General features: G+C 36.1%; 1 protein-coding gene across 1 annotated transcript in view; it reads left to right on the forward strand.

Annotated features, from left to right (window-relative positions):
• The window catches only part of LOC130547497 (uncharacterized), a 112,524-nt gene extending 90,057 nt beyond the window's left edge, over positions 1-22,467 (forward strand). The window contains exons 13-16 of the mRNA XM_057323460.1: positions 15,942-16,062; positions 16,147-16,240; positions 20,607-20,924; positions 22,088-22,467. The gene's annotated coding sequence lies outside the window, so the exon portion shown is untranslated. The remainder of the gene's footprint in view (positions 1-15,941; positions 16,063-16,146; positions 16,241-20,606; positions 20,925-22,087) is intronic.
• Positions 22,468-22,590: the final 123 nt, after the last annotated feature.

Below are 22,590 nucleotides of genomic sequence, written 5' to 3' on the forward strand. Positions count from 1 at the left end.
AGCCACTTAGTCACGGCAGGAGTCCATTATCATTAGCCATGGTGATTTTAAAGAGACGACTGTTTACACAGCAACAGAAGAATGACACAAATTATGATTTTCTGGCTCCAGCTAGTTTACTGCTAGAAAAGCTCTTGACACAAACTCTGTACAAGAGTTTCAAATCAACTGGGTGGTTGTCGGCCTTGTAAGAGCTACAAAATCTAGACAACCATTAACTAACTTGACACGACCAGAGACCCGGTGCATTTAATTGCAGGAATCAGCGGGCAACACGTCACAGTCTGAGACAAGATATTCACTTAACGTTAGTCATTGTTCTCGATAAGGGCCTTTAGGGCAAATGACACTGAATCTTTGTCAATAGCTTGTTCTTGTTCTGACAGTCTTGACAAGTCAAATAGAAGGGCTGAGCTACAACGTTAGCATATACCACGCTTTCTCAGAGCAATGTTGTTTGTTTGCAAATCCAACCTCAGTTCAATGCATCCTCCCTGTGGGAAGGCCTGGATGTCGGGGTACAGACATCACACAGTATGTGTAACAGAGGTTATTAAATGTTTGAATGTATTATTTGCTGGAGCATTAGGACGATCAGGTCAGCAGTTTATAGACCTTCTCTAAAAGTTTGAGAAGGACTTGTGTTTGGTTAGGAAATTCACCTTTCGGAGTGCAGAAATTACAGAAATGCTTTAATAGTCCTGATGCTGTGTCATACTTTAAATGCTACGAAAAGTTTATGTAGTTGAAGTGTGTTTTTCAGTGGTACCTGCTTAAGCAAGAATCAAGATTACTAGTTCAGTCATGACCAGTAAAGACGTGCTACTGAGCATGCAAGTGATGCTGCTACAATGTTAGGTAGAATAACACAATATGTCGTTTGATGGCTGTTGCATCTTGATGGATGTCTTTTTTTGTAGCGTCTTATTTATTTTTGTTGTGAGCACTGATTCATCACTTAAAAAATGGCAAAACCAAAACTTTTAGGGTGCACCCTTGTGTTTTACTGTTGAAGGGACAAGCTTCCTGCTAAATTACAAGATTGCATTTTACATTACATGACTGTTGAATCGTAACAGGTAAAAATGTAAAGATGCATATCAGTTATTATAAATATGATTAAAAAGCGTTATTAAAGTTTTGTTTTTAGTTTTATTGTAGTTTCTTATTTGGAATTAGGCTTATTTTTATATTTGTGTTTTAGTGTTTGTTCATGTTATTATTTGTTAATTTGTGATGGTGCTATATAATTAATTTTAGTTTTAGTTCACTTTAATTTTCAGTTCATAATTTTAATGCCTCAACTTATTCAGTTTATCCCCTAGGCAACAGTTCTAATTTTAGTTTATTTCAAGTTTTTTTAATAGTATTTAGGACATTACTTTATTTCATTTCAATAAACAGAAATGTTTTAGTAGTTGTAGTTTTAGTAAACTATAATAACCTTAATAAATATGTAATTTAAAGATAAAAATGAATTGATAATAAGTGATCCAGCATTATTGCTGGATCACATGTAGAAAATACATCAGAATACATTAGAACTTTTATGCAGTATTTTAAATCAATACTACTATCCTAAAATTACCCCTCTTGTTCATGCAAATGTTTAGTTAATGATATAATACATTACATTTTATTTGGATCCAGCACAGTTACAAGATGTTTTTGCTCTAAGGCTGCAAAATCAAATGAATTGTGAATTTGATTATTATTCCACACTGAATCAATCTTCATATTTCATGTCTTCCTACAAATTATGTGCCATTATTACTCCCACAAAACATCAGCACAATGATGCAAAGAGATTTAATCTTCATAAATCTGAAAACAAAAGTTATTGGATATTAAACTCTCTTTGGCCAAAGGAATAAGATGGTTCAAGACTGCACAAATTCATTGTTCCTCTTTAAAGGTTACTCGGGGTCTATAATGTCACACATCTGTCACCATTAAAAAGGCGTAAAGGCGTCACATTAGGATTGTTGTCTGAAGTGGACATGGCGAATAAAAGAGTTTTTTTGTTCCTCAGGCAGAGAAGAGATTAAAAACTAAACAGAAGATCATGTGACACAATGCAGCCTGAAGTGATTATGGTTTAGTGTACACATGCTTTAAGTTTCCCAAGTTTGCAGGCTTGTTTATTCCTTCCCAGCCTCATCTGAACAAAATATGATTATTAATATGACATCATTATTAATATTATACTCCTAGGTTGGAGAGCACAGAATGATCATGTTTGGTGATTCTGACTATGGTGTTGGTGTTAAGTTGCAACCCTTCATTTGCATTTCAGGTTAATGGCATGCAAATTACAGTTTCATCAGGCCCTATTGGAGTGGAATCTCATTCAATGACATTTGAGACTCAATGTGACTTCATAAGTACAGTATGGTTTTATTGTGCATTGATGTATGGCATGTGGCTACAGAATTGTGTTTGACTTTGGGCTGGTGCTCACCTTATACGTTTGCAAGGTTCTGTGACCTACATATATCCTCTCTTGTGTCACAGATTCTCTATGTTAAGCTTTTGTCACAGAGCACCTTAGGCTATGTTCACATTTGACTTATTTGAAGCTATGGAGTAAACCGTGTATTAATAAAGTCCTGTGCGCTTTTTTAAACGCCAGCACTGGGTCTTTTGCTGCAGCTCAGAGCGTCATTTGATGTTGAAAAAAGTTAAACTTTTCTGAAAAAAAGGCCTACATCAAGCACCTTTTTCACAGCTAACCAATGAGAAGCGAGTTGCGAGACCTGTCGTTTCCATAACAACATGCAAGGAAGGTGACTGGTCGAGCTCTAAAAAATTAAATGCCGGCCAAAACGCCGGATGGAGCATAGTTTTATATAAATGAAAGTTTAATTTTCACTTTCAATAACTATTGATTGCATTTCTAGCGAGAAATTAGTATTGTAGTTTTTAAATATGTGATTAGGTTTTGCAAAGACACGCTCTGTTTATAATTCAAATAGAAATCCGTTACGCTGCCCATGAAGCCTGTATGAATATGTTTCTCTGAGCTCATGCACAAATGCTGCTTCTGAACATTGCCGGCTGCTATTTGTAACCACAACGCTGCAAGCTTTTTTTTTTTTTACTAAAAAAGCGCCATTGTCAACTTTTTCTTGTCAAAAAAGAAGTCAAATGTGAACATAGCCTTAGGCATTTAGTGTTTCCAACCCCAGTTGTGAAGTTTTATGATTTATCAGCTCTAAAAACACCACGTCAAGAAAGTTCAAGGTTATGACACTTTTTATTGACACACACAGTAATGTTGCACTCTCTTTTACAGCTGTTTATCTTTTCAGTTTTAATACTTTATTTACAATGGTTGTCTACCAAACCTCTAAAAATCTGGGTTATTTTCAGCCCAGCATTGGGTCAAAAAGGGACAAACCCAACCGTTGGGTTATAAATTGTATCTTCCCCAGTTAAGGAGCAGGGTACTCTGGGTTCGGGCTAAATTTCGAGCTTAGAGCCCTCCCCTCAAAAAACACTCCAAATATGCTTTTATTTTAATTTCTGATTACATGTTAATGTAATATAATGTAGTCTTTGAAATGACATGATGGCGAGTGTTGATGACAAAATCTTTATATTTGTCTGAACTATTGCTTCAAACTTCACTGCTTTTATAAATGAAGCTGTAATGGCTTATCATGACAAAACACATCTGATTAAATGAGATTTTGATTTTGGTCCAATGAATCCATCTGGGTTTAATTACTTGTCATGCAGGGATATTTTTCAATTGTTCCTTGGTGTTTCAAAAGATTAATAGAATTTCATTTAACTGAAAGGCCTTTCAGTTATAAATCAGGTAATAATTACCTTTGAAGTTACAGAAAATCTGTTCGAGAGAGAAATGTAGGCAGCAAAACACGCAAAAGAGGAAGAAAATATCAGGCCGACCTGTTGTGCATCTGTTTCCAGAATTAAAACAATACAGAACATAAAATATTAATGACCAGCGATGAGGCTTCTGTTCACTGAAAACAGGTCACGGATTCCCAAATGCAATTTGGCCAAATCCAAAACCTTGATTCATTTTCTTGCAACTACGGTGACACACTATTACTGTATGCTTTGTGCACAATATTAATAACAGTATATTTCATGTTAGGTTTAACGAATTTATGAGAACAAATGTTGGAATGGAACAAAGAGAAATAATATGCTCAATGAATAATGCGTTATTATTTCTCTGTATTTGACTAAATCCAAACAAAATCAGTAGTTTTTCCAAATTAGTGAGTAGTTAAGACGTTATTCTATCAAAATGTCATTCATTCAACACTTTTTATATTTCAAATGATAATCAAATTAAAGCATTGTTGTATTTCACACCTTAAGCTTTTACACCTGCACATTGCTGTCAGATGCATCTAATAAGATTCACTGCTTATAAGATTCACTGCATCTTGTGTTCCAACAAGAATCAGACAGCCACAAGCGACACTTTAATGTCATGGGGTAGAAAGACATAAAGTGAAACAAACAAGCTTATAGCTTCACACTGGCATAATGAAGATGCTCTAGAATCTCTGAGAGATTCAAGGTAAAATTTGAAGCCATTAGCTACTAACACATCCTCAAGTGCTGAAACTAGATAAACTGAAGTAGTACTTAGAAGTCCAACATAGTAAATCATTTAAAGACGTATTGAAAATCAAGTTTTTAATGTTTATATGTTTATGTGGTGTTTTTAATATGCTTTAAGACAAACCATGTGCAAATTTATTGTATTAAACCATTGCGAGTATTTTCTCCATAAAGCAGCAGTTTACCAAAGACAGTATAAAAAATGTGGTTTGAAACTGCCTCTATTTACGACATCATAACCCTGTAACCAATCACCTCAACTCATTTGACCCCTGTGGATCAGCAGTTTGAGGCATAAATATGCAAAGATGGCGCATAGATTCGGGCTAAAATGATCGCTGCACTACTGTGTCAGCTTTTAGTTTCACTTTTAGTTTTAGCAGCATCTGACCTGCCGAGTGCGATTGACTGGAGGCGGGGCTAATTTTCAAATTCATGTATCTGCGTATACTTAATGAAGGTGAGGTGCAGAGTTACATCCAAGCTATTTTAAGACAGGAAAAATCGTTTTCAAAGAAAAAAAAACGCTTAAATATGTCATTTTGACGGTCAAAAGTTAGTTTTAATGGATAAGATTATCGACCACAGGGGGACTTTAAACATGTTTAAATGTGGCAGGATTAGGGATATAATGGAGCTGCAGGATTAGACTGATTAGGTTTGCTTGTAACCTGACGAACGTCACATGTACAATACTGAGCCACATCAGGAGAGGAAGCTGGACTTGGCTGTATTCATCTGTAAAGTGCATTGTATACCATGTTTTTGTTTAATATCATGTTTATACTGTATGGTTTGTTTGTATTAGGTCAGAGGTAGATCCCAAGTCCCAGTGAGATTAAAAATGACAATGCTTATTTTTCATGAAATATTGCAGCGTTTATTGTAAATAGTTTCTCAATGTGGGTCATTCTCTTTTTAAAAATCGTGTGCCCTCATAATCTTTAGTTAAAATCTGAAAATGCACTTACATCCAGTAATGACTATGCATCTTAGATGAGGTGTGTTAGATGGCTTAGGCGGAGCATCCATTAACTCCTCCCCTTTAACTGTCAGTCTGCTGCCAGTTCCATTTCAGAATGCACCGGCAGTTTTTATACATCCAATCAAATCGCAGAGAAAGACGAAAACCACGCCCACATTTTTTCTCATTCAAAATTCCATTTCACTCGGAAATGCGTCAAAATACGGAAGTAAAACTGATCGCAACTTCTGGTTCACGGGGACTTTAAAATGCATTCAAATGCTTATTGCATAGTTTTTGTGTTAGTAACCTGTTGCCCCTACTTCTTCTGAGGTAAAAGTAATTTTAAAGAAATGCAAATGAGCATGACTTCAAAGAGAAGTTTGCAAAGTGTGCCAAGCCATAGCAGTTCAAAAAGAGAGAATGTGTCAACTTAAGTTCAATTGATTTTGATTGATGTCATGCTCTCAAACATCAGCTTTAATATCAATGAACCATATTAATCATTAACAAGTGCAGTCTGCTGGGCTACAATGTACGAGGATGGTGGAAGTCAGGAGCTACAGTATATTCACTATATGCTTACTTAATACTTTGGAGCATCCTGCATACTACCTACTTTAAACATTTACATTAGAAATACAGTTTGTGCGTTGCATTGTGGGAGCGATGTCCTGTTTTTATTTCTGTTTCTGTTATAACTTCTTAGTTGATTGAGCAATGCAGACTACATATCAAATATTATCATTCAGAAACAGAATTTATAAAATGTCCATTCAGCAGGAGACTCGTTTGGTTTGTTTGTTTCTGTAATTGTGTATGTGTCTGTCAGCAGGGGCAGCTGAGATGTTTTGGATTTTGTAAACAGCAGATGTTGGTTATGATTTATGTTGTTGTCAATGACCAACGAGAAGAACATTTCCCGCTCTGTTTGATGTGGACTGAGACTGGACCACTAGACAGAGTGATTTGATTCAGAAGAATGAGATCCAGAATCACAGCCTCGTGAGTTTAGGGTTAATATTGGTTTCCAAGTTACTGCATTTAAATGCAGAAATACAGAGTAAAACAACTAAAACGATATGTATTGTTTCTATGTTTTACCTGCTTTTCTTGAATAGCTATGACGAATAGCCACGTCATATCCGAGATGAGCCAGTTTCCATCACAAAAACATGAAACCCCGTCGTGGTTCTTCCTTATAATTCGCGGCTTACTGTAATTCAATCTTTGACATATGTGTTGCCACATTGAGCTCTGAAGAAAAACGAAGCATTTGGTACTTAGCATGTGTTTGGCTAAACATTTGGTGTCTAGCAAGTGTTAGTTTTGATCCTGTGCGCACTTCTTCTATATGCACAGAGATGGTGGTGCTCATGTTATGCAGCGAGGGAACAAACTGAAGCATTTGCCTGGAACGCAGTGAAAATGTAATATTTACAACTTTTAAATATTTACAACTGCCAAATATTGGACCTGCGTTGTAAACACGAGCCCACAAGCAAAAATGAATAGTCAAGTAATTCATTTTCTGACTAGTAGTTAAGGCAGCACTGCTCGAGTTATCAAAGCAGAATGAGGTACAACATGTCGAACATTTGGCAGATGGTCCCTTCAGCACTGCAGGGCAATTCTGCTATAAACATTTTTATGTGTCATTATCAGGGTCTATTATACTAAAATTGAAATGGTGAGGCTGAAGGGGAGAGAGGAAAATGAAACAAATGTAGAGAGGTGGAGCAGAGAATAACACATGCCCAAAAGCAGCATATGAAATGAACACTTTAAATATCAAGGAATGTTGGTCTTTCTTCACCTATCTACTGTAGACATTTGTTGTGTTAGAGCTCAAGCTGTATTAAGAGTGTTTCCGATCTTCAGTACTATACTTGTGTATTACAATGATTTGTGTTAATTTAACTGTCATCCTGACAAAAAACAACAACAACTACCAGGGCAGGTCTGGGGGGGTCCTAAGGGGACATTTCCTCCCAGATGTTACTTGGGCCTTCCAAAAATATTTAGCTGACCATTAAAATTAACAATTAATAAATCCTTAATAGATACTTATTTGTATTATCTATTAAACAGTGATCTGTCAATTTAATCACAAAAAAGTGCAAAAATTATGCATACAATTAACTTTGATTATATTGTATATCTGCACAACCAGAATATGTAATTTCTCCCTAGACTCTGCTATTTTTCTTTTTTAGTCTGTTACGTAATACATATTTGTGTATTAAAAAATGATTCCCACACATTTTATAGCCAGAAAAACGTCACAAAGTCCTTAAATAAAATTAATCACTTTTTATTTTCATTTATTATTTGTCTGAGGGCTGGATGTGCTGTAAGAAGACTTTATGTGCTTAGTCTTTCAGCCAGTCCAGAGGATTAATAATAAACTGTGAAGACAATACAGAGCAGGTGAGAGAAAGAGAACATTTTATCTATGCATACCGCTCCTCAGCTCTGCCTCGTCACACTTTTGATAAGCAAGGCTCAAACTTTAGGAAACTCAAGCAATTACCCTTCAACAATTCATTTTCCACAAATCACCTCCTCTCAAGGCCTCTGTACCAGGAACAATAACCTTTTCTTAAAATGTACCACAGATTGAAGTGCTTTCCACGTTAACACTTTGAGGTATGAATCCACAATCCACCCATTTTCTCTAAATTGATTGATGAATGCATTTTTAAAAGGTTATCAACAGGTATTTTGAATAAACATGTATGTAAATATTAATGTCAAAGGCTTTCATTTATTTTCCTAAGTTCTCCTAACATTTCATCAGATCATTCTAAAATAAACAATGATGCAAACGTTTGCCTGAACAGTATATTTTTTGTAAGGATCATAACACTCACAGTTTTTTTTTTAATTGAAATGGTCAAATAATTTTTTGTAATAATTTCATATGTACAGCGGTCTTTTTCAGAGAATGTTCATCCTGAGTGTATGACTCAAGATGGTCGAGAGGAATCAAGGACATGCTCATTTACTGACCAGTTTAAAGACCACTCCAAACCCTTTGCTTTTGTATCTTTCTCTCTCAAACTGTTGCTATTGGCAACCGTAACACAGCATCATTAAAAGAGGGTTCATTATGGTCTTCATGGTGAGTCAGCTATAAAACATTTTATAGAACATCGCTTCTGCAGTTTTTATCCAAAGTGACTTACAGTGCATTAAGGCTATGCATTGTATCAGTATGTGCGTTCCCTGGGAATCAATCCCACAACCTTTCGCGCTACAAACGCAATGCTCGAACTACTGAACCACAGGAACATATTTAAAGCCACAGGAACCCATTTTTGTCTTATTTAAAATAGAAAGAGAAAGTCATTGGCTGGTAAAAGTCTGGCGGTGGGTTGATTGCTCGGCAATTAGAATGTAAAGCTGGGCATTTGTACAGACACCTGTAATATTCAGAAACCCCAGAGAGCTGTTCATGCGTGTGGAATGATTTGTTCAGAGAACAAGTTTCCGTTCAGACTGAAAAGCTTCAAATGATTTAACTGTCTGATTGCAGGTCGCTTTATAAATAAAAAATTGTATTAGAATGTTATGGAAATAACTTCCCATTTCTCCTGCAAACTTTATTTGTTCTAAGTTTACATTTAGGTTAGTAGCTTTCTTTCCAGCACAAAGCACATTACAGGCAGCTATCAGAACGTAATTTCTCATTACATCGCCTTAGCAACCAAAACAGACATGAAACGTTACAGTAAATCTACCTTTATGCATTTTAATTAGCTGTTTCTTGTAACAATTTTAAAATGATGAAAATTACAGACAGCCACTGAAAACAAGCTTGCTGTTTGCTTCCACCAAAGCGGAATGCTACTGTAAAATCGATTCAGTCTTGATACGAGCGCAGAACTGAATGCAGCTGATGGTATGTTTGCTTTTAATGCGTGCTAAGTGTTTCGAGTTTATTAATCATTAAAAAAAAGTATATTGTCATGTCGGTGAACAAGTGTACAAGTGCCGGTGTCCGAGGTCCTTTTTGTCTGATTTGTTGAGATGTCAACAAATTTAACTTGGAATTATCTCCCAAAACGATGTAAGATACTTGAAATGATCCCCCGCAGGTGTGTTCCTCTCAGTGGAAATATTGGATTATTTTCAAATAAAATATCTCAAAACTGTTACCTCAGTTTCATAGGGAAAACAGAATTGATCACTGATCCCACTGCAGGTTCAAAATCTTTTAACCATAATTTAATTTATAATTAATTTAAATGCTCATAGCATTTACTGTATGAAAGCAAATATTGTATGATTTTGGGCTAAAAAGCTTAAAATTGTCAATTCTGTTACTGTCAACTCTGTTACAAGTGTAGACATTATATAACAGAGAGTTAGAGTGTGGTTTTGTGTGCATGTATGCGTGTGTGAGAGAAAAAGGGTAGTGTCTGACATTATTGGATTTGGTTGAATCTCCAATTATAGAAAAACACTTATGTCGTTTTAAAGAGCGGTGGGGTCGACAATTATTCACAGTTGTATTACTTTTAAAAGGATCAAGATTTGGATGATTAGCATGGCCCAGATAGCAACCTGCTCCGTTGACGGTGATTCAAAGCGAGCTGTTTTTTCAAGCAACATATATTCTTTTTCATTAGTCACTAGTTAAAAGTTTGAGACCGGGCCTTTTCTATCATGCCATCAGCTGTTCAGCATTTTTAGTGTGTGTTATAAAGTCATCACATGTGTAAATTGAAAGGAGTTTATCTTCTGATTGACATTTTGGTAACCATAGACCATTTACACTGTCTTGAACATATACATAAAGTGATGTGAGATGCTGATCTACTAGAGCATCAACAAAGTCCTAGCAATCTGGAACACACATATGAAGGTTTGATCTCCTGAGCTAATTGTTGTTGTAGTTGTATCTGTTATTGCCTCTTTGAACAGGAGTCTGAGAATATGGTATCATCTGTTACAGTCTCTAATGGGACACACAGAACTGGTCCATCTGTTACTATTTCCTACTGCACAGGCTGAAGAATCAAAACTTGGTGTGTTGCTGTTACTCTCTCCCTGGACAGGAGACTCAGCAACTTGGTGTATCTGTTTTGCCTTGCAGCACACAAGCTGGATACTCACAACTTGCTGCATTTGGTTTTCTTTCCTACCTTGAAGGATGGAAATTCGGAACAGGGAATATATTTCTTTTATTCCTTTCAGATGAGGGGGAGATTGCAGTTTGGTTTTTCCATTCATGGACTTTCTTAGCCTCATGACACTTGGCATTTGTTTGTCAGCCCACCCAAGGTCTTTTATGACAATGACAAAGGGTTTGTGTCATGAAACTGGTGCCCTGAAATGCCTTGTATGCGAGTTTGTGTTTGAGATGAATGGGAATTTGAATTCATTTCTATCTTCATTATGGACTTCATCCAAGTCAACTGTCATTATCACCAGTTAAATGGAGAATATTCCTAATGCTCATCCTTTAAAGTTGGCAAATCAAAAACAATCTTAATAGGATGGGGGGAGATGTTGATACGTGCATTTGTTTATGGTCAGTGGGCATAATGATGTGTTAATGATGACTGAACAAATATGGAGGAGATGAGGTGAGATTCTCATTGATTGTGGCTTTTGTTTTGTGCTGGACACATTATGGGTGTAATTGGTGAGATGGACTTACATTGATAATGCTGGCATGACTAACAGACCCTGAAATCTCATCACGTGTGGTACAAATCAGACATCTGGCCACAAAATGAGAGGTGGAGAGGCAAACAAATTCGTTTTATAATGAGCAAATGATGATGAACAAGAGCATTTATTACACACACAATATGTTTTGTTTACTTTGTTTTTACTTTGTTTACTTTTTTAACATCCATTTAAGAATTTCACACAAATTAACATAATCCTACAATGTGCACAAATCAAATTTTGAATTTTTTTTATAACGATACAATGACAGGTTACTGGTAATTCATTATTCACCAAATAGGCAAAGCAACAGATCATTTCAATTTGAAATGAAAATCGTCATGATAGTTTTTCAGATAAATAGCTTCCTCTGTTTTTATCCCAGCAAATCATCCATCGTCCTGCTGGAGGTCTTCATTATCATGTCTCACCCACTCACAACTCTTTTTCTGTCCGTCTTTTTCAACCGTCTCCATCATCTACCACTGGGTTCAGCTAAACACACAGACAGGGGTGTAGAAGCCGCGGGGGACGTGGGGGATACTTCCACCCATGGATATTTCCACCCGTGTTCTCTGGTTTGTTACTTACATTTGAGTGAACAAACATTGAGCCAATAACAAGCCGAATCATCTCTTGGGCGCGTCTGCCAAGAGCTTCAAATCTGCTGTTGCTCTCGTGATTTCTTTCATTCACTTCACGTTATGATTTGACCTAAGAACGCATCTACAGCAGATGTGAGCGATGCAATCATGCATTAATACATATATTTCATTTTATGTTCAAATTGCTAAAAATTGGTTAAATGGTAAAGGCAGTGTTTTCCAATAGTGTTTACTATGGTAGGCTATTTGCTATCATGGCATGTTCCCAAAATTGCCTCTAGGGTGCTCTAAAATGCCAACTGTATTCTATATAGAATTTATTATATGAACATGTAATTACTTTGTACATTATGTTCATAATTAGTTTCGCCTTTGAGGGTCACATCACCTGACAGCTGTCCCCCCCACTTTTAAAATGGCTGCTACTCCCCTGCACACACAGGTCAAAATAATGCTAATGTGCTGTCATAGATGATTGAGCAGGAAACCTTGTTAAAGTCCCAACATATGACGCAATCTTTTTTTTGTTTGTTTACTTGTAACTTAATTTACTTAATTTGTATTGTTTACTTTTTGAACACCTTTTATTGCTTGCTTTCCATGTGAATCCACATCACTCTCCTCAACACTGAATTCATCGTCACATCCTCTGTATAAATTCAGACTCTGTCATTTAACCACCTGCATGCCAGTCTGGTCTTTAACAAATTATCCAAATTATATAGATTGCATTGCAATTTCTTTACTGATAAAGGCAGAAGGATGTAAGACAAAATAATGACGTTAAAACAACCAGACTGACCCCAAAAATAAATAAAAGGCTATTTATTCAACCTTTTGTCATTCTAAAGCTGTGTGATTTTTTTAATTGAAAAACCTTTACTTTCCGGCTGCACTGTTCCTTTAAGTGTTCTTTTTATAATCTTTAATAAAATATGATACTATGTTATTAGATCATTTACAAAATCTTCTAGTTCAAATTTTATGTTAAACGTTTTCAGATGTGATCTTAATTTCAGGCATTCATGAGCAGCTAAATCTTGTAATTGGTCACTGCCGCTGGTGTTGTGTAAAAGCCGATATCATTACTGTACATTTAAGTGCATTTGAATTCCCTGTGTGAGTGTGCTATTTCATATTTGACATCTTTGGAAATGAAATCGGCTCACTTTTGATTTATGCATGCTTGTAAATAGAAGAAAGGAAGTGGAAAATTGAAATCGTATCAAAGCTGAACATTTGGAGCTTGACTTAGCAAGGAGAGAAGTCCCGCATCAGTGACTGATCTGTGATTGAGAACAAAGACCTTTGTGTCCAGAGCAGTATGTAGTGTCTCTAGGTGAAAGATTGGAATGTCCACATTGTCCTGCTTTGCCCTTAAATCCTTAAAGGATCAGTCACAGTGCACGTGTGTGATGTTTACAGATGTTGTAGAAATCGTACCTGTGGGGATTTCAGATAAATGTGAAAGAAATTCTGTCTGACTTGCTGCATATATGAGACTTTATCATATTAATTGTCAGATTAATGTGATGTTGTGTTTGGCTGCTGTCCGTGGTGCTGAATTTATCTGTGCATTAATACAGAAGAGGGCACATGCAGATATTTACTGCTTTCACTTCTTGTTTATCATATAGATTTTTGTATAAAATTTGTTATCAGAATTTCTGTTCATCCAAATACAAATGCTTGGTGTTTTACAGAGAAATAGTAATCTAAGATAAATGTGTAGGTATGTGGATCTAATTTGTAGTCTGGGTGCTAAGATTTGATGGGAATAACTTGGCAAGCTTTGGCAAAAACAGTAATTTGTTTTTCTTCAAAAGCTCACATTGTGGACAGCTAATACCCGGTTAACATGACTTTGATTCCATGATAAACACGCTACCAGAAGTTGCATTAAGAAAGCCAATCAAATTAGAGCTTTCCAGATTAGACATGGTTTTGCCAAATTTATGTTTAGTATGCTTCATATGGTTTTTGATCTGTGGGCGGCTGAGATTAGCGAACAGTAAATGTGTAAAGTGTAAAGAAAACCTCAGTTTACCATTACCGCTTGTGTTCAGTAGTTAGAATTTACATTCAGATTAAATATTTAATTTTTAAATTGAGCTTTCCTTGGGGGCCATGGTTGGGTTGAAAAAAGATTCAAGACATTATTAATGGTTGATGAGGATGATGATGATTGTTAATAATTTGTATTATTATTACAATTATATTATAATTAATTGATTTGTATCTGTTGTCCTTTTTTTTCTTTCTTAAACTTTTTGTAAAATGTAAAAATCCTAATAAAAATACTATTAAAAAAAAGATTCAAGACTGAGAAATTCTGTTCCTGTATTCTTTGCCTATGAAAACATGTCATACTAGATTTGCTTTTGCAGATGTGAAAGATTCAATTTGGAGTAATTTCGTTTCAAACACCTTGTAGGAACTTGAAATGAATTTCCAGTACTACAATATGAATCATATTGTCAGGAGATTAATTAGAATGAAAAAATGGGTGGGTATAAATGGGAATGAACATGAGATTTGATTTTTGCAACAAAAAAGGTATAATTTTTCTCACAATGCTTTTAAATACCCAGCAATTACATTTTTTATGTTTCATATTTTTTGTTTTATCAAGCGATCTGGAGATCAAGACCATACGTTCAAGACTCCAACTCTAGATCAACTCTAAGAATATGCTAAAAAAACTTCAGACAACGTTTGCCACTTATTTGGTTCCATATTCTCTCAAGAATTAGCAAGAGCCCTATTGGGCCGTACAAAACACAAGAAAATGAAGATAATGGCTTGACTCACATAATATAGTTAGTAACAGCTGTCTTCACTGAGAGCTTTGGGTTTATCTATTATCTGTGTTCTCTTGAACCTTTGAGCTTTAGTGCTCTTAAAGCAAATCCAAAATGACTGAAGTGCACATAGATAAAAGCTCATGGTTCTTATGTGTTCAAGAACAGCTGAAGAGTTTTTTCACTATAACGTGCAACAGGTTTGTGTGGTGGGTCTCTGAATCAGACTGTTACGTAGTTGCTAAACTTAGTCTCATCTTAGAAATGTACAGCAAGTAATGGCGTGACGTCAACTCAATGGTTTGACTATAAAAATGAATATCTGTGTGTGAAATCTTCTAGTGGGAGGCTGGGGAGGATACAGTTCCTCAAGGGAAAATGCAGAGGTTTATATGAGTCCCACACACCGCCTGAAGATATGACGAACAAAGAAAATTTTAAATAACATGAGATTTCTTAAAAACCAGCTCCATGTAAAACAAACATGAAAGCAGGAGAAAATATCAAAGTGGACGGAGGCCAAAGGCAATGAAAAATAAAACAGAAAATCTTTGAGAGGTTAAGAAGCTTTTGTCCAAGGTTAAACGTGACGAGGGTGCAAGCAACCTATTTTCACTCAGATGAACTCTATTGGATTCTCTGGTGCCCGAGTTCAATGCGGACAAATATCAGAAAGCATTTTGTTAGTGACACAGCTGATAACAGGTTTGCCTCAGGCATTGCCAACCACATTGTTTTGCTTCCTTCAGTTTGATATCTGCCCTTGAGTTTCATGCATCGACCCCAGAGGGAGATGCACCGTTCTCATGAATGCTCATTGAAGATTTAGTGCTTATCAGAAAGCAGGTAGACTAGCCGCAAGATCTGTCAATTACAAAAACAAATTTGGGCTGATTTTCAGGATGAGGGTTGGGTTATCGAGCATTTCATTGTGCTACTGTTGATTTTAGTTGTAACAGTCTGTCTAAGCTTACCTCAGCACAAACTCAAATCTCCTTCCGAAACTCAATAATTCATCACATTTCTGGTCACTGATGGAAGCCCTAGGTGCTTTAGTATCCCATGATTCAACTGCTCTCAATGCTTGTGGTCTCATCTCTTCCTGACCAGATTCAGAATTTAAACTACTCAGCACATTTTTTTCATTTTATGCACCTTTCTGGGAATCTCATATCGGGCTATTGTTGTAGAAAAAATGTTTCTTCTGTGAATATGTTACAGTGAAAATGTTATTTGTAGTGCATCATTGGTTATATTAACGTAGAATAGCCTTTGTTATTTCAGGAAGCATTGGTTGACCTGGCTTTAAGAAAAACCCAAATGTGAGAAAAACACTAAAAGCAATCTAACAGACACACTAATGGACAGAGGATGAACTCAGCACTGGGGGTTTATTGCACAGATGGTGAGAGAACACACAGATGGACCGGTAAATATCAATGAAGCTGATGGCAGATGCAGTAAGTTATTAACAGTCTTATCATTGCAGATGATGATGTGAATGACAATGGAAACCAGAGCACAGGACAAGGAGAGACAGGGCACCACCAATGAACGCAAGGAGACAAGATGGAAACGTAAATGTAAGTAATCCAACCAGGATACAATATATAGTTGGTGGTTTAACCGTAGCATTAAATGACTCAAGACACAAAACAAGAGTTTTTATGTATTGTTAGTAAATATTTTACAATAAATGTCCAGTTTGCTTTAGCAATAGGCTATTGTGTTGGATTAAAGTGGTAGTTCACCCACTTGTCATTTCAAACCTGTATGACTTTCTTTTTTCTGCAGAACACAAAAGATATTTTGAAGCAAGTTGGTAACCGAACAGCACTTGGCCCCATTCACTTGTATCGTATGGACATAAAACCAATGCAAGTGAATGGGGGCCAGTTAACAACATTCTTTAAAATATCTTCTTTTGAGTTCTGCAGAAGAAAGGAAGTCATACAGGTTTGAAATGACAAGAGGGCGAGTAAATTATGACATAATTTTATATTTTTGGGTGAACTATCACTTTAATCTTTAAGTCCATTAAAAGACCATTGGCCTTCAGCTACTCTACAAGATTGAAATCCATTCGATTACAAAATATAAAAATCTGCTGTTGTTTCTGGTTATCCACCTTCACTTTTTTGCTGCCTTAAGTTTTTAAGTGCAATCAAATTGGTTTTACAAGACATTTGAAATTTTGTAATTTTGCAATTTAAATTTAATTTACCAATATTTAAATTATTACGTTAAACCTTTAAAGCCAATTTGATTGTTTTTAAAATCCAAAGGCAGCAAAAAAGTTTTACAGTACATTGTATAAGATGTTATTTTTATTTTTCAGTGGATGTATAGCCTACACAAACAAAAACCATCTGGACTAACAAGTTTCTCGTTTTTCATTATCCATATGCATATTGTTCACAATAGCAAACCACATTATAAATCTCTTCCACCAAAAGCTATGGAAACAAGCTTGTGGGTGTCTTGGATACTGTACTGGTGTTTGTAAGCCAGTATTTGAAGGACAAAATGGTGGGAAGCCGTTTGGATCTGCTCAGCAGAGAGTGGAGGATTTAAAATAAAACACGTTCGCGTAGGATCTGTGGCGATGTTTTTGTGCTGTGACTTGATGTGGCACATTAAGATGGCACATAGTGTACAGTGTTCTATTAGCCGCTTATTGTGAGCAGTGAAGGCATACTATGCCTGTCATGTGGCACTGTTAGTGAAATTCATGTAAAAATGGCATGCATAATGCATTGGGTCTCATTTTCAAATACTGTACACACATGCCATTTTTGTCTGACTTTGAACCACCAGTTTTGCGTTTTAATCAAAGGTTGTGTTGCGTGAATATATCGAGCAGTCTTCTTTGCTGGAGTTGGTTGTTAAAGATGTAATCTGTAATTGAAGAAGAGCTGTTGAAGGAATTGGACCTGAGGCTAAAACAATGCTTGTATATGAGAACAGATGGAGAGGGTCTCTGTAGAAATACTTTAGTTTTTTCTCTAACTACATATGCTGCATAAATATGATTAAATATTACATACTGCTGTAATAGCAGATTAGCTTTTAATTTTTAAATATTTATTGTCGTGACAAGGTGCCCAGTGATAGATGTTAATGTTTAATATACTATAGGTGTCATAGACAACAATATTTAGCTGCCGATGTCTTACAAGTTTTTGTCTTAGTTGGAATGCCTTAAACTGAGCCGCAAAACACTTCGGCTCTGCATGTTCACCAGACTGTTGTGCATTTCTAAATAATCCAGAAAAGGAAACATTGCCATATGCTGGCAGAAAGATAAATTCAGATCTTTAGCCTAAAGGGATAGCTCACCCTAAAATGAAAATTCTGTCTTCATTTACTCACCCTCAAGTTGTTCCAAATCTGTAAACATTTATTCGTTCTGTTGAACACAAAGAAATATATTTGGAAAAATGTTAGCAAGTTTCAGTTTTTTGGACATCATACACTACCATCGTAGAAAACGATGCGCATAACACGTATATTTCTCCCAAATATCTTTCACTGTGTTCATCAGAACAAAGACATTATGCAGGTATGAAATTACATGAGGGTGAGTAAATGATGACAGAATTTTCATTTTTGGGTGAACTACTCCTTTAAGTCCAACATATTTCACATAGTTTACTGTAGTCCTTATAATGAAATTGCACTGACAACAAAGGAAAGAGAGACCTTGAAGATAAAATAGTGGAAGAAAGACAGAAATGATTCCTTTGGACACAGACGTCAAAGAAATGTTTGTGTTGAGTTTAATGTGAATCACAGAAAAATGAAAAAAGTCACTTTAGCGTTTAATAGGGTTACATGTAATGTGTGCTCATGGATGATTCAGTCACAATATGAGTAATATACAGATAATACCTTCATAGTTTAATATCGCATCAATGTTTTAGTTAAATGTAGCTACATTTTCTTTTTCTGTCTGGGAGACTTTGACTTACATGAACATTACTTTGACAGCTTGCTACTGCATAGGCTTTTACTTTGATAAACGCTAATGGTTGTTTCTGTTAAAAACAGTTTAACTTCATGACTTCAAAAAACCCTTGTGATCTCCAAGAACTCTGTATCAGGTTGACAGTACCCTCTCTAGCAGTCTGGTAAACCACAGGGAACGAATAAAAGCTTATGATAGCAATGTATTACTAATAGCAACTGCTTAGATTTAATTAGACACTGTCAGCAGCACAAACACCGTTGAATGCGTAAACCTGCTGTCGCCTTGACAACCAGTGGAGAAAATCATGGTAATTAATTCGCGAAGAGCGTGACAGGAAAATCCTCTGCCCAAACAATTTATGGATCATCCCTGTTTGCAGTGTCTCTAAGTTTAGTAAAACTAAACTTCTTTAATGTTGTGGCAGATCTTTCCAGAACTTGCTTTTGGTTATTTAGCATGTGATGTAATCTCCTATCTGTTTATGGTTCAGTTTGTTTATTACATTTAAATCACCTTAACTATAACATACCACTTTATTAGTTATTTAATAAGAGTAGGCTGAAATGACTTTGCAAGGGACTGAACAAGAACATTATACAAGCACAACCTTCAGAGAGCAAGTCATAATACACCAGGGACAGTGTGATCTTTCCAAAGTTTCCTGCAAAGTTCCTCTATAACGATGGTAACAGTATACAGTAAATGGTGATGGAAACTTTCATCCAATGAAATCGCATCAGCTTCACTGATGAATTCCCACATATGAAACTCAGTGGGACTATATAAATTACCATCCCATCAAAGCCTGTGCTTTGAAACTGTATATCGGTGTGAATATGGCTGAAATACACAGAAAAACTCGAAGTCACTGGAGGCTGAAAGATCATTTTTCATCCTGTCTGGCTGCTAACTGTTGTTTGATTCAGGAAAATCAAGACTGTTTGTCACGATGGTGAGATGAAAGCTACTGAACAGAAGCTCAATCATCAGACTGTCATGAGGAAACGTGTTTGAGTTACTGTGAAAGAAGAGCAGAGTGTCTGTGGAGCAACTCTGGCGTGAATTTAGTGTCCCAGTCATAAAGCACTTTTCACCTCTTATGTTGCATTTTGCTTGAAATATCAAAAATCTTGTATTATGTAACTATGTATTTCTGTATGTAATTTTTTTAAATGAATTATGTAAAGGTCTATAGGTAACAGAATCAAAAATGGGAATGGTTCATAAGATCTCACTCGTGATCTGTGATCATAGATAAGGTGTGGAGTGCCTGTAGAAAGTGTTTATTGGAACTTTCAAGGAGTTTTAATTGTCATTGGAGTTCAGATCTGTGTCTGTCTCCTGAGAGAGTTACAGAAACAGTTACTGAAAACAGTCTGTCTTCTGTAAAGCTGATGAGTCATTGTTGTTTTAGTTGAGGAGTGTCAAATAAATGCTAAAATTACATTTAATTATGCAGTTCTGATTGTTTGAGTAAGTCATTTATTATATAAATACATGTACTTCTAGTAAATTCCAATATTTTGTATTATAACTCACTGGAAGTAATCGTTTTACTCTTCCATCTGCCACTGGTCTTCTTGACTGGACAAATATACGCACTTTCAACACTGGAGCACCCCAGGGCTGTGTATTAGGTCCCCTGCTTTTCTCCTACTACACCCATGACTCTGTGGCTTGAGTGGTCTCCAACAAGTTGGTGAGGTTTTCAAATGACTCGCTTGTGGTAGGCCTCATCACTAACAATACTAACTTAGAGGAAGTGGATGTCTTATTCTCACTGAATGTTAGCAAGGTGATGTTTATTGTGACTGTGGAGCAAAGCCGGTGCGAACTACATTTGCAAAAATGAGAAGCTTTGAGCAGCAGCTTCAAATACTTGGTGGTTTACCTCACAAGAGACCTCTCTACAAAATCACAAAAACAGTGGTGGCTGTTTCAGCATCCCTCCAACCATATGTTATGTTTTGCCTGACCAGGTTCAAGATCTCTCACAGGGTGATAAGGACTGTCTATCCTGAGGCTGTGGATACACATTAAGCATCACTGCCTGGTTTAGAAGTACCCACCAGACGCAAGGCACTGAGTGGTGAGGACAGCGGAGAAAGCTATCAGGACTTCTCAATGAGTCACGAGAGACTCGAGAGGAAATTCTATCCCCAGGCAATACGGCTACTGAATGAGGACACTTGGGAAAATCTACATGTATCTATATATAGATTCATTTTTATGCTGAACTTCTCATAAACTTAACAAAGGAACCCAGCTTTTATATTAAAGCAATAACACATAAGAAGGTGAGTCATTATATATCAATCATGGCTGTGATTCGGTCATAGGATCTCCAGAAATGTCCCTGAATCTGATTATTATTTTACTGCTCAATTAAAAGTTTGATTGGCAGATGCTTTGGTTGACTTTTAGCCTAAATAGTTATATTTTGTATCCTCCTTTATTCTATAGAGATCATTAAAGGTGAAATGTGTCATTTTTGTGCCACTCACAAAAAAATTATCCTACTGCACTTTACTTTCTATTATTCAGCCAAACAGTAAATGCTGCCCCAAAGTCATGCCATTGGGTGATCCTTTCTAAATTTCATAAATATGTTGTGCAATACTCTTTTTTGGCTGTAGGGGGAGATGTGTTTCTGCTCTGCTTAAAGTACCCTATTAAAAACGAGCATTTTCTTCCTCCCTCCTTTAGCTCTCGGCAGAAACAAGCCTCTTATGTGGTGGCAGTCACAGCTGCCCTCAAGGACGTTTTACCAATTTTTTATTCAATTAAACTTTTTGAACTCCCTCAAAAGCCGATCTTGTGTTCTATGTTTACTTTATTTCTCTCCCTCAACAGGAGTCACATGGCAATAGTTTATTTTTAAAATTAAATGCCTCAATTTCTACTTGATTCAAAGATTTCACAACTGCTCCAGGGCATTCCCGTTTTGCCCCATTATTTAATAAAAATAGCTTTAAATTCCACAGGGGTTAAAGGGTGTTGTGGCTATTAATAGGACGGAAAACCAAATGCTTTTCCTGCCTACTCGAGTTCAGAGTTTCATATTTGTAATAAAAACAGTTCAACTAGAAGCACCTTTATCCTTTTCACATCGTCCCACATCATTTTTACACTTCACCTTCTCTCTCACATTTCTATCAATGGTCAGTGTACATGTTTACTGCTGTTTAACCAGCCATGCCATCTGCAGAAAATTGAAGGTATTATTTGGAGCCGTTATGTCATTTAAAAAGGTCTTCCTATTTAAAATAGACTGAATACAAGGTGTGTTTTGAAGAGATGTGAAATGTCCAGGGTTAAGGTGACAGGAGCCGTTTGAATGGTGTAAGAAAAACTAAACTGAATAGTAAAAACTAGAAGAAAATAAGGAAGTTGTTTACTGCAGCACTACAATTTTGATATTGAAATGATATTAATGATGAATTGATATTCTTTGTTTCAGAACCAAGGACAGCAATCTTCAATTTGTAGTTGTGGCACTTCATGAATGATGTTATTTCACAGCACTAAATTCCTTAATTTTACTGATGACTCATTGACGACTCAGGACTGCATGTATACAAAAGGAGGTGGGCGCTTTGACTTCCAACAATAAAGGATCTCCGTACAGATTATTGGATTAGTTATTACACATCCACTGAAATGCTTTGGTCGTGTCATGTTCGTGTAATAATAATCACTGTGTTGAAAATAGTGGAACAGCTCATCTATTACACTTGACAGGTACATGTCTACAATTCATGTCCCATTTTCTATTGAATGTAATTTGTCTTAGTTTCATTGTTTGGTAGATTTCACACTAGTGCAATTCAGCAATTTTGATTTATGAAAGAGGATATTAGCTCCTATGTTTATTTCACTATTTAATTAAAGGCAGCTCAATTGAACAAGCGGGGTGGCATATAGATGAAATTAGTGGACTTAATATCTGTCTGTGCACGAGAG

This window comes from Triplophysa rosa, linkage group LG24 (assembly GCF_024868665.1).
Source record: "Triplophysa rosa linkage group LG24, Trosa_1v2, whole genome shotgun sequence".
Classification (NCBI taxonomy): Eukaryota; Metazoa; Chordata; class Actinopteri; order Cypriniformes; family Nemacheilidae; genus Triplophysa; species Triplophysa rosa.